Genomic DNA, 12,895 nt, shown 5'->3' on the forward strand with positions numbered 1-12,895 from the left:
TAAAACGCAAAGCAGCCGCGGTGACATCGTAGTTACTGTCATCCTGCAACTATGAATCAATGCTGCTAATTGCTTTTAGCTCCATTTTGTCTTGGAAACGATAGAAAATGAAGCAAGAGGAGGAGGAGGAAGAAGAAGAGGAGGAGGAGAGAGAGGAGGAGGGGCAGCACTGAAGTCTCCTGTGTGGCCTCGGGGTGAAGAGCAGACAGATGCGGTTCGCATCACACCAACCAGAGGGCCGCTGGGTTTCTAAGAACGCACTCGCCGAAAAGTGGAGAAGAGGAAGGCTTTCATTAGCGGTCTGATCCACACACACACACACACACAGACACACACACGTCTATAAGTGCAGCCAGTTAAGTTTCATCCATTAATGCTTATTTTCTGCCATTTTGATCATGATCCTGCTTCATTTTACCACTGGTAGACAGCACCAGCATCATCATCATCATCATCATCATAGAAGAAGAAAGACCAGCAGTGCACCAGCGATCCCTTCACTCCCATCACAGTAAAACAGTGCAGACACCCTAAAGGAAAGTTTAACGAGCGCGTAAATGTGTTCAAGTGCCGAATCTGAGCGGGGACTTGGTTGGTGTGTTACACAATCACACCGCCCCCCTCCCACCCACACACACACACACACACACACACACACACACATCCCATGGTTAATGGTCTGCCGTCACCTATGAAGGTCTCTTCCCTGACCCTTCCTGCCATATTGTGCTCTGATTAATATCAATGAAGGAGTGGGACCAAGGACAAAATGGTGCCCATTGATTTCCTGAGGGCTTTGGTTGAGGAAAGTCACTGTATATTAAACTATAACCTCCCTGTTCCACCCTGTCACTGCAGAGAAAACGTACATTAACTTGTTATTTCCAGGGTTTTCTCAGTAACTTCCTGCAGCACACAGCCGCTTCTGTGCCATGAGATGAGATAGTTCAACCTTTAGGTGGGCGACTCAATCAACTTTCCATCTCTCTCCCTGAGGAGGCGGCCAATCGGTCGTCATGGTCACGGCCTTTGTACCGGCAGACTCTTGAGGCCCATCTAAATGCACCGCAGCAGCTCCGCCGCCATCCGATTAGCCTTTGACAAGCCGGAGACACTGAGATGAGAGTGGGCGTCGCTCGGCTCTCTGCCTGTTTACTGTGCAGCTGCTGCATTCCCACACACAGACAAACATGGCCGTCTTCAAACACACACACAGTTTAGAGCCGGTGGGTAGACTCGTGGTCGTGGAGGCAAACGTCTCGCTTATTTCTCTCAACTCTCTAACGCAGTCTCAATTGGCGATGAATTAGAAGTCGAGAGGAGCGCCGGGCTAAAGTCGCTGGCTGGTTTGTTTGCCTGCATGAAAGACTTAATTATGTAATCCCACTTTCATCTAGTGAGCAGAGAAGATGCCAAAGGGATGAGACGTGCACACACACACACACACACACACACACACACACACTCATTGAGACCCACACGCAGAGTGATGGGCTGGAAGCATGTTTACGACAGAGCAAAAACAAGAGTGAGTCTGTGAGCTGATGATGCACTGATGCAGCAAAACCCTGAATCCTGATGAAGACGTCACGATGCTCTGAGTTCTACTGATGCCAGGATGAGGAAACAAATCATGATACCTGACTTTTGATTCTATGTGATTTATCATCTGGCATTTTATGAAGTTCTTAAAAATTCTGAAAAAAAAAAAAATGAAAAATTTGAAAAACATTTTTTTTATGAAAATCTCGAAAATTGAATTTTTATCCCTAAAATAATTATAATGAAAATATTATTTTAGAAGTTTATAAAAAAATATGGATATTTTGGCCTAAAATCTGTCAATATTCTCTTCACACACACACAAATACACAAACAAGAAAAACAATCTAGAAACTGTTACTGTACTGATTTTGATCCGGAAAATTCATCCAAAATTCAATGAAAATCCACCCTGCAACATTGTAACTAGTGCGTCAAACTGCTCAGCGTCACAGTAACCGTGGTGACACTGCTATAAACACATTTCCTGTGTAACTCTTAACTTAACTTAACTGTCTTATTTCTGACGTGTCTATCGAGTTTGTTTGTCTCTGTAAGCTGCATTGATCTCTCCCCTCAGCACAGTGATGAGGTGATAGCTCAGCTCAGCTTCATCAGGCCGTCCACTTCACATCTGTTTACCTTTCAGGAGAGCGCTCCAGATTCCCAGCCGCCTCTGAAGGAGTCCTGAGCACATTAGCGACACTCTGATGAGGCATCGCAGCCATTCAAGCTGTCGCCCACAGCCTGGAGCGTCTGACAATTACTTTATTATTACTGCACTGTTTACACAGCAGCGTTAAGTGCGTGTGCTTAAAATAGAAGTTCTCCTTTTACATCTCGTCCTGGCACGCCGTGACAGAAGCAGGACGTTTTATTTAGTGGAAATACAAGAAGCGTTTAGCGGCCGACAGGTTTTGGCAGAGGAGAAGACGAGCAGTAATGGCCTGGGTGAAGATGGATGAGGGGAAGGAGTCAGGAGACAGAGAGGCATCGTCTGAATAACACCAGCTCTGATGAAAACGCCACACACACACACACACACACATGCACACACACCACGGCTCTATTCAGTTCTCAGTTATACTATTTTTCTTCTGGTGTCTCCATTTTTCTCTCCTCCAGCTAAATAAAGTAAATCCACTATATGTTGTGTTAAATGTGGATTCTATACGTTTTCCTTCTTTTCTGTGGACTTTTAGTTCAAACCTACACAAACACAACCAGTATCTAACACACACACACACACACTGGAGACTAACTGGCCTGAGCTCCTCGTCTCTGATTGGTCCTTTACATCCATAACATGGTGATGTCAACATGTAACACTAAAATGGACGCCAGGCATGAAATAAAGAACATGAGATTCCCTGACATTTGACCAAAACTTTGTTGTACTGTTGTAATTGTAATTTGTATATATTATATTTTAATACACTTTACAGCAGGAAGCAGAGGGACTTTGGTCACGTGGTGTAAATGTGACCTTCATTTTGTTGACCTCATATAACGGCATACAGAGAGAGATGACATCATAGCTGTAGCTCTGTCAGTTTGGATGACATCCTAAGCTTCAGAGTGACACAGTTTTTGGACCAATTGTAGTGACGCATCTACGCCACAGAGGGCAGCGAAGTGCCACTGTGCAAGATTAGATTCCTTTTGTTTTGAGTAAATTGAGTCAAACTGCTTTAAAAACATCACCGTTCTGCCATTTCATGTCTCACAGAGTAAAAACAGCTGCTGAAACCTATCAAGTTCTGGTTTTGTGGTGCTCTAGGTGCTTCAGATGTTTTATCCGTCAAGATTTTGCTGCATTACAGACAGACGATGAGCATCAAACACCAAACGCATCCGTTTAAAGGTGCATCTAATTATCAACCCATTCATTTGCAGCCAGGATGAGTCACTCCTGTTTCTAAATATAACCTCAGCTTTCATCATCTTCATCATCAACACACACACACACACACACACACACACACACACACACACACACACACACACACACACACACACACACACACACACACTGCACTGTCTCTATATGAACCTGCCTGTTATTCCTCCGGTCTTCTCTCTTGATGCTCATTTGCCTGCACAGATGCTGCAGTAAGTGAATGTGACAGGGACGTGCGGTGTGTGTGTGTGTGTGTGTGTGTGTGTGTGTGTGTGTGTGTGTGTGTTTGGTGTGTGTGCGAGAGAGGGAGGATGGGGAGAGAGGGAGGATGGGGTGTGTGCGTGTGTGTTTATATGAGAGAGAGGGACAGACAGGGAGACAAATAGAGGTGTGTTTGCATATGTGTATGGGTCTGCCTGTGTATTTACAGGTGAATAAACAAGGGTGTGTGTGTGGAGAGGAGATTGAAAGGTGAAAATGAGAGGGAGAGAGAGAGAAAGAGAGATGGGGGGGGGGGCAGTGATGATGAGGTCTCAGTAGTGACTCCTCCTCAGTGCTGCAGATGGCTGTAATGTCATGCAGCGATGAAAAAATTTGTCCTGACATTGATTTCTTGCTGCACCACACACACACACACACACACACACACACAGATTGTCCATGAGGATCAGAACGATCCAACATGCTAACCGAAAAATCAAGAAAAGGAATTAAAAATCAGAAACACGACATATCTGTCATGATCAAAGCGTGTGTGTGTGTGTGTGTGTGTGTGTGTGTGTGTGTGTGTGTGTGTGTGTGTGTGTGTGTGCCTGTGTGCAGAGGTGGCTCTTATTCAGCATCACGGTGGCTGGGTGTTATTTTAGAACTAAATGCTTCACTTGGTTTCTTAGCAACATGTCACCGTGGAGTCACAGCTTACTTCTCTTCAGCTCACACGTCATGACTTCCTGTCACTGTCTCTGGTTCTTCTTCTGTCTCTTTCTCTGTCACAGGTTATCTTTAGGTGTTTAACATCCATCAGCCTCAACAATACAGAGACAATATGGATATTTAAGAATAAGAAGATATATAATGTATAATGAAGCCAGTCTGATACAATTAAAAAAAATGGAATATGAATGGAAATAAAATGGAATATTGGAATATTCCACTTTAATTAAATGTTGTGCAATTTTGTGAGTAAAATAAAAATTAATCAATAACTACATTGCACTTGATTTAGTGAAATGGCTGAAACTCCTCATTAAATCTGTGTGGTGTGTGTGGTGTGTGTGGTGTGTGTGTGTGGTTGTATGAAATTCCAAAATATGACTTCAAACATTTTTGAGCTTCAATTTCTTGTGCGTGTATAAACTGCATTTGTTCTGTGAGGGGAGAAATGGCTCCTCTTGTGGATTATAAGAGAATTACATCATAAAACGGATACAAATCGATTTTTTTTAGAAGTCTGTGGAATATTGAAGTGAGAATTCCCAATGTTTCCTGCCGTCTTCACTCCTCTCCCCTCAGGAGCTCCGGTCAGGTGGCGTCCCACGCAGTGTTTGAAGATTTCCCAGCGAGAGCCACTCCACAGACGCCTACGCCCATAAAGATGGAGGCCGTATGTTCATATTAATATCGCTTCAAGAGGGAGACGAGGCAGCGGAGTGTCTGGTACGAAGCGTGGGAGGAGACGCAGGGAGGTCCGGTGAGCCCGGCAACAGCAAAATGTCTGTTTAACCTGCTGACACACACACACACAGCGGCTCTGATGTAACAACATCTATGCATGCATGTGTTGGTGTGTGATGCTGGTTTGATGCCGTCTAAAGCTCTGAAGTAGATCAGGAAAAAGTCACGAGGAGTCGCGACCACAACAGAACCAGAACTCAGAACGCACTCAGAGAGACGCTCCACACACAGCTGAGACAACTGATCATGACCCTGTGACCTTGACCTTTCATCCGCCTGAAGAATCACAGTGAGACAAAGACGTCGTCATCAGGGGGAGATGAATGCCACACACACACACACACACACACACACAGACACAAAGATGCTTAGAAGCTTAGTTCCTTAAGATTGTTAAACTATGCAAACACACAGCTTCTCCCTGATGTGGAGGGGAAACAGATTTGAACACATTTCTACAAATCTGCACATTGGGACACTCGAGGCTCAATCTCCACAAAGCCGCGGTGTTTAGCAAACAACATGAGACGAGCGCTTCAGCTCCTAATCCACAAACTAACATGCAACTACAGCTGGGATTATCAGGATTTGCCTCCTAATTGCCTCAGAAAAGCAGAAATTTGGAACAAGGAAGAAACAAGAAGCTCAAAATTCTCCACTTCATCTACAAACATTCCGGATTCATCCCTGTTTTTTTCTCAATCCGTCGCTCGTGCCTCAGCCTCTCTGGTCTGAGCGTCCAGGAGACGCCCAGGCCGCTTGAAGGCTCCATCAATTATTCATGTCTGGCTTTTCTGGCCACAAGGACGAAGGAGCCAAGCAGCCGAGTCGTCCATCAGCAGCGACAAGCACAGCGATGTGACAGAAACCTCTGCCCGCAGTGCCTTTGGGCCAACGAGTCCCCGTCCATCCAAGAACCAGGGAAACTTTGAGTCACAGCAGCGAAGGGATACTCAAGTGCTGCTTTTAGAAATCTGTCGTGAAGATGGGGAGGCAGTGGCTCAGTGGGTAGAGCTTCCGCTTGGGAACCGCTTGGGAACCGAAGGGTCGCCGGTTCGAGTCCCTGCCGAGGTGCCCTTGAGCAAGGCACCGAACCCTCAATTGCTCCCCCCTCTGCGAAGGGTGGTAATATAAATGTAAGTCGCTTTGGATAAAAGCGTCTGCCAAATGATCGTAATGTAATGTAAAGATGCTTTTAGGTGAGGAGGAGGGAGGGAAACAACAAAGAGCTTCATCTGTTTGAGGTTCCTGCAGGGTTCTGATGGGCTTCCTGACTTCCCTGAAGGGTTCTGATGGGCTTCCTGGCATTCCTGCAGGGCTCTGATGGGTTTCCTGGCGTTCCTGCAGGGTTCTGATGAAGTTCCTGACATCCTGATCCTGACTGCAGCAGCCCAGGTGCAGTCTGGCTGGGAGGGGGGAGCGTCGGTGTGTTGTTAGGCTCTCTGGGTCGTCTCTCCCCTGTAGTTTCCCCGCAGGGACGATCTGCAGCCTAACGTGAGTCCCGTCGGTCCCCAGCGTGAACTCCCAGCTGGCAACACGGTGACGTCAGTGCCGCTCCTCCATTTTGGTTTCCCGGCTGTAATGTTTTCATTGTCACAGTAAGAATTGCTTAGGCGACGTGCAGAGCTACCTGAGTGATTACACCCCGAGGCTCAGTGAGCACAAACTGGGCCACAGTGCAGAGTCACAGCCTGCTATCCATGACTGTGGCTTTAAACTGGTTCAGCACTCCTAGGTCCTTATCACCTGATTTGTTCCCCTGAAGGTTCCAGCATACGTCAAAAGATAGGAAGATATAAGACCAAAGGAGGACGGTGTGTGTTTTAGTCCTGTATGGTCCTGTAGAAGGCTCTTTTGGATTTGTTTTGATCCTTTTGAGAAAAGACAAAGAATCACTGCATCTCAAAGTCTCTTGGCCTGAGAACTTCTACTTCTAGCCGACCAGAGCCCTCAGAGTTTGACCTCCTCCCACACAGAGACAAAGACTTCAGCTGGACTTCATCTTCTCTCAGATGGTGACCTGGACTCAGAACGTTTGGACGGCAAAGAAACACACTTCCTAAGAAACCTAGATGGAATCCCAACGCCGTTCTCGTCTGAAGTGTGGCGAGTTTAGACCTCAAGACATTTTTACTGTGAAACCGGTGCCAGGAGACAGAAACAGCATTTACGTGGTTAAACAAACACCAAATCTAATGTGCAGAAAGACTCCAGAGTGTGTGTGTGTGTGTGTGTGTGTGTGTGTGTGTGTGTGTGTGCTCATCTCACACCATCCTCTCAGGCAATCAAGTCCACAATGGACGAAACACCATCGCAATTTGTAAAGACGAGCGTCGACTTGATCCGCTTTGCGACTACAAACGCCGTGCGGTTTTTGTGGAATAACCTGCAGAGACAAACGGGCTCAGAGGAATAACCAATTATGTTCTGCAACACCACGCCCAGAACTCCCAGGGAGAAAAGTGAATTTCTTCCCATACGAGCAGAAAAAATGCTGCAGGGATTATAGAAGGAGATTATAGAGCTGCTGTAGGCCAAAGTCACGCAGATACACTGAGAGCGCTGCAGCTTCTCTCGCTCAAACATCAACACAAGTCGTGACTGGAGAGGAAGGAGGAGGAGAAGGAGGAGACGAGAAAGAGGAGGCAAAGAGGAGGAGGTTAGGTCAGAGTCAAAGAAGGAGGAGTCAGAGGTGAAGCAGGAGTACGAGGGTGAGATGGACCTCGGCTCCATTCAGACACGAGAGCCTCCAAACGTTCGCGCTCGTTTCCGTCCGAGGCCAGAGTTCGGCGCTCCCTTCTGTCTAGCAAAACGCTGTGCAGTCGACATAAGAAACCGATTTACTGCCGGCTCATTAATGGAGACGTCTCTGCCTCGCACTAATTGCAGCCTGCACTCGCCCATCTGGAGATAGAGGGAAAGGTCATTGATTCTCTCTCAGGCTCGTGGTGAATGAGCAGGACTCAGCAAACCCCCAAAAACCAGCAAACGACACAAACCCGCCCACGTTTCTCCTCCACGCATCGATCTGAAGCCCGCTCCGCTAACTGCTCCGTCGGCCCGGCCCCCGTCTTGAGGCCGGGCTACACGGGCCGCCCGTTTTAAAGCGTCGCGTTAGCTCGTTCGGCAGCACGGAGCCGAGCTGTAAGTCGTGACGGGGCTAATCCCGACGGACACGCGGAGCACGGCCCAATCAGCCGGAGCAGCGGGCGGAAAATGAGAGCAGCAAACTGAGCAGCTCCCTCGCCTCCTCCGGCTTCTTAACAGGAAGTCCCGTGTGCTCAGATGTGTTAAGGGTCATTTAGAGGAAGAGCCTCCACCGTGACCGTGTGCTTTCAGTACGCTGTGTGAGGTGTGTGAGGGTCACTGAGGTCAACACTGCTGCTTTAGCGCCGTGTGAAGACTCCAGGAGTAAATCAGGAGACAAACACGCCAGAATCACAGCAGAAAAGTGTCTCAGTGGATTAGCTTAAGCTTCACCTCCACCATTAATCGATTATAATCAAATGCTCCGTTTAATCGATTTTGTGGCGATATCACTCCTGCCCATTTGGTGGCGGTAAGTTTGATTGCCAAACGTTAAGCATGAAGAAGAGGAAGAGGAAGAGTCAGCTCCATGGCAGAAGGTCTCACTCACACACCAGACAGCAAAGGTATTGGGACTTTACAATGTTAATTTCTCCTTCCTGTCCTTCAGAGTCTAAACATGTACAAGTATCGATTGAGCGTTTAATAATCGAAAGAATCCAAGAAGTCAAAGAATCGATTATCAGAGTAATCAATAGTGCTGCGTTTGACTCATCCTAATGATCTCAAGGTGTTCTGCCTACTGCTTTGCTCAAGGGTGATGGCAGGAGCATATCTGGGAGTGCCTGGAGGACACACACACACACACACACACACACACACACACACACACACACACACACACACACACACACACACACACACACACACACAGCTTTTCATTCTGGAGTTTGTCTTATTGAATCAACCTGAATTCACTACAGAGAGCAGCTGTGGGCTAACAGGTCCCCCACCCACACACACACACACACACACACACACCCTTTACCAACATGTATCACTGATGACATCGTTAATAATTGACTGCAGCTGGGATTATTTGAAAATTGTGCCTCCTATTTGCAATATGGGAGTGAAATGATGAGAGGTGATGGAGACACACACACACTGCTGTAACACAAACACACAGGAGGTGTGAAAGGTGCGCCGGTGCTCTGGAAGTGTAAAACCTTAACATGACAACGTTCCACCTGGCCCCTGATCTGTGTTAAAGACTAACTGACCTCTAATGCACCAATGTTTGGAAATATTACACCGATTGATGACATAAATACAACAACAACCTCACAACAACACAAAGCATCCTTCATGTTTATGTCTAACTCTGTGTTCTGACCAAAAGGCCTGATAAAAGCTTAGAACTCCAACCATCTAAAGCACTCAGCCTCCTTTCAGTGTGGCTTTCTACTGCAACTGATCTCACAGCAGAACCTGAGCAACGGTCGGGATATCTCACGGTTAGAGTTTACGAGGGTCAGTGAAGTGTACACGATGGACAAAGTGGAGACAAAGAGGCGGACATGTCCCAGAGACGCTGTGCAGTCTTATCTTTGTGGGACAAATTAAACAACCAAGTGAGCAAATAGCAGAAGAAGAATCAAACCCCAAACCCCGGACTGGTCTCTTGGGCCTGAAGGTTCTGACCCTGATGAAGAACATCAGACCGGTTCAGCTGAGGCCTCACATGATGACATCACATCAGCTGTGAGGGATTTTTTATTTTTTTTGGACAGTCAATAAAATGGCTTCTGTGAGGAGTGAGGACACCTTGGTTGCCATGGAGGGAGAGACATCCCATCATAGCTGCACGGATCAAAACACTGGTGCTGGAAAGTTCTCACACTCCTCTCCTCCTGGTCGAGGACATGAGACGCGTTCACGTCCCTCAGACATGGACACACTCCTGTCTCAGCAGCAGGGAGGCAGAAAGCATCACATCCTCCCCACTGGGTTTCTACAAGGTCATTCTGGCGCACAGGACGCGCACAGGACAGCCGGTTACGCGTCGAATCTCGTCTCATTCGCACATTTCACGCATCGCAACAGCGAAAAAACAAAGAAGCATGAATAACTTTCCTTGAATGTAAAGATTAAAAGGGAGATTTAAGGGAGAATTCCGGGCGGATGTCGGTGTTCTGCAGCGGAAAGGCGCCGCGGGTGAAGGAGAGGAACAAGGACATCTGTGCCCAAACCATCGCCAATGACACTGAACCGGATCGATCGAGACAAAACTGATCGTGTGCGACGTTTAATGACCTTAAAACGTTTAACCTGGCCCTGTAACGACCCATTAGCGCCGCCAACTTCCTCTTCCTCCCCCCCTTCCTCCTCCTCCTCCTCTGGAGTGATCCTTTCCTTTTTAATGCTGAAATGAGGCGCAGCTGGTGTTAAGTGATCAACCTTTACATACGACAACGAGGACAAAAGGGCACAAATCCGCGTTGGAACCGGGTTGAGTTCAGTTTTAGACGCTCCTCGTGTCTCATTCTGCAAGATTTCAACTTTGATTTTCTCATCAGCTATTCGACTTTAGCAGGGATTCTTCACGGGTTCCGGTTACGGGTCGTTACGTCGCGCAACACAGATTAGATTGACACCTTTTTAACGCTAAATACACGTCGAGTTGGCTCATAAACACACTGGAATATCATCAACTAGCCTCCTGCACATGCATCCACCGTTCATCCGTTAAAGGAGAAACATTACGGATGAGATTAAAGGCTAATATTCCTTTATTTCTTACCTTTTCTGGGGAAGCTTGTGCGCTTTCGGGTGACCGACAGACGCTCCTCGGTTCAGGGAGTCACCCCGGCTCCAAGCGAACAGGGATCCAATCCGGTTTGGGGAGAGCTGCTCCTCTCGGTGCGCCCCGGTGATGTTCACTGACGTAGCACCGAGCTGCACCTCCTCCTCCTCCTCTCCTCCGCCCTCTCTCCTTACTACAGCATCCTTCTTGCAGCCTCCTCCTCCTCCTCCTCAGCTAGCAGACTCCATTCCTCTCTAAATGAAGGGGTTGATGCTTTACACGACAGAGGAGAGAAAGATGTGCTGTTCTTTCCTCCCGGGTGATTAATAGTGTTTCTTTATTTCCACTACTATCAGGGTTAAATATCATAGATCAGAGTGTGGGATGCAAAGACTCGCGTGGTGCGTTCACGGCCCGGGCCGTCTCTTTTGGCTGTGATTCGCTCCATATGCGCCAAATGGTGCAATGAACTGTGCAGGACGCGCACGTGCCGGGACGCGTGCCGGCGATTGGCCACATGAACATGAATCAGAAGAGGAATGGAACGAGATGGACTTGATGAGGATGCAGAGAGGAGCAGAGGCATTAGGAACATGACGGGATGGACACAGTGTTGACGTCTGAGTCCATAGAATAGAATAGAATAGAATAGAAGTCATTTAAGTCACCATAGCTACAGACAGCAGGTTTATATTACCATATCTTGCGCCTCTAAATACCATAAAGATGCTTTCCTGTCTTCAGCGCTCAGTCTCTCCTCAACCAGCTGTCACCTCCACATCAGGCTCAGCCACATCAGATGAGGCCTTTCATCTGCCTGGAGGCTTTCAGCTGCTGCCGTCTATCCTGATGATCTATTGATCTGCTGGTATCTTCGGGCCACTCTTCATCTGTCCTGCTCTCAGCCGGAGGTCCTGCCCGGTACAGATGGTGTAAAGTGACGAAACGGTGAAATGGCAGAAACAGAAACAAGGTTTCACTGCATAAACCTCTAGATCTGGATCTCTGTAAACACATACACCTATAAAGGGAGCGTGTGTGTGATCAGAGAGCACTTCATACGTCTCACTGGGTCTGGACTCTTTAATTGTGATGAAGCAGCACCTCTTCATCCTCAGCCCTGCAGAGGAACCTGTTGGTACACAGACAGAGCAGATGAACATGAACGCATCAGGACAGGTTCCCCCCCCCAACCAGCCGGCAGCTGGCAGGATGGAAGACCTGACGCAACAGATTATCATCCAGAAGTAAACCAGGGGGCTCTGGTCTGTTGGCCCTCACACTCACACACACTCTTTCATTTCCAGAGGAGATCAAATTTCCTGCGCACAGTAACGAGGTCAGGGCCAATTTAATGATGCACCTCAGGAGCTCTTATCTGGAGCTGTAAACGCTCTTAATGAATTACAGCACAGAATACAGGCGTGGATGTGTTGAACAGCTTAATTAGCTTGTAGCCTAAATCAATATCCTTGACCTCGTGTCCAAGCAAGAGGGAATCTGACTCATTAACTCCCACCAAGCATCACAGCACAAAGAATACAATTACATATTTGATTCTTATTCCCAGACACAGTGTTTATTACAGTATAACAGCAGAGTTACACTTGAACCTGATTAACCTTATATTCTCTCCTCATAGTCAAAATATGACTCATTAAAGGAGGAAATGATGTTTTTGTGTAAATGAAGGCTTAGGTTTTAAAATGGCTGTTTGTTGCCACCTGGTGGTCAGGACAGGTACTGCTTAGGAACGGTTTGTCATTTAAAAACATTGAAGCAACATTTATGTACCTTCTTTTAAATGTATTTAGATTTTAAATGTATTGATTCATTAGATGACATCTTACTGTAGGAATGAGGACGAACCTGAAATTATGGAATAACGTATACGGAGAAAATTTATCGTAATATATAGTAAAAAAAAAAGAAAAAAAAAAGGAGAA

This window comes from Genypterus blacodes, unplaced genomic scaffold (assembly GCF_046128005.1).
Source record: "Genypterus blacodes isolate CSIRO-AG114 ecotype Tasmania unplaced genomic scaffold, CSIRO-AGI_Gbla_v1 ptg000052l_1, whole genome shotgun sequence".
Lineage (NCBI taxonomy): Eukaryota > Metazoa > Chordata > Actinopteri > Ophidiiformes > Ophidiidae > Genypterus > Genypterus blacodes.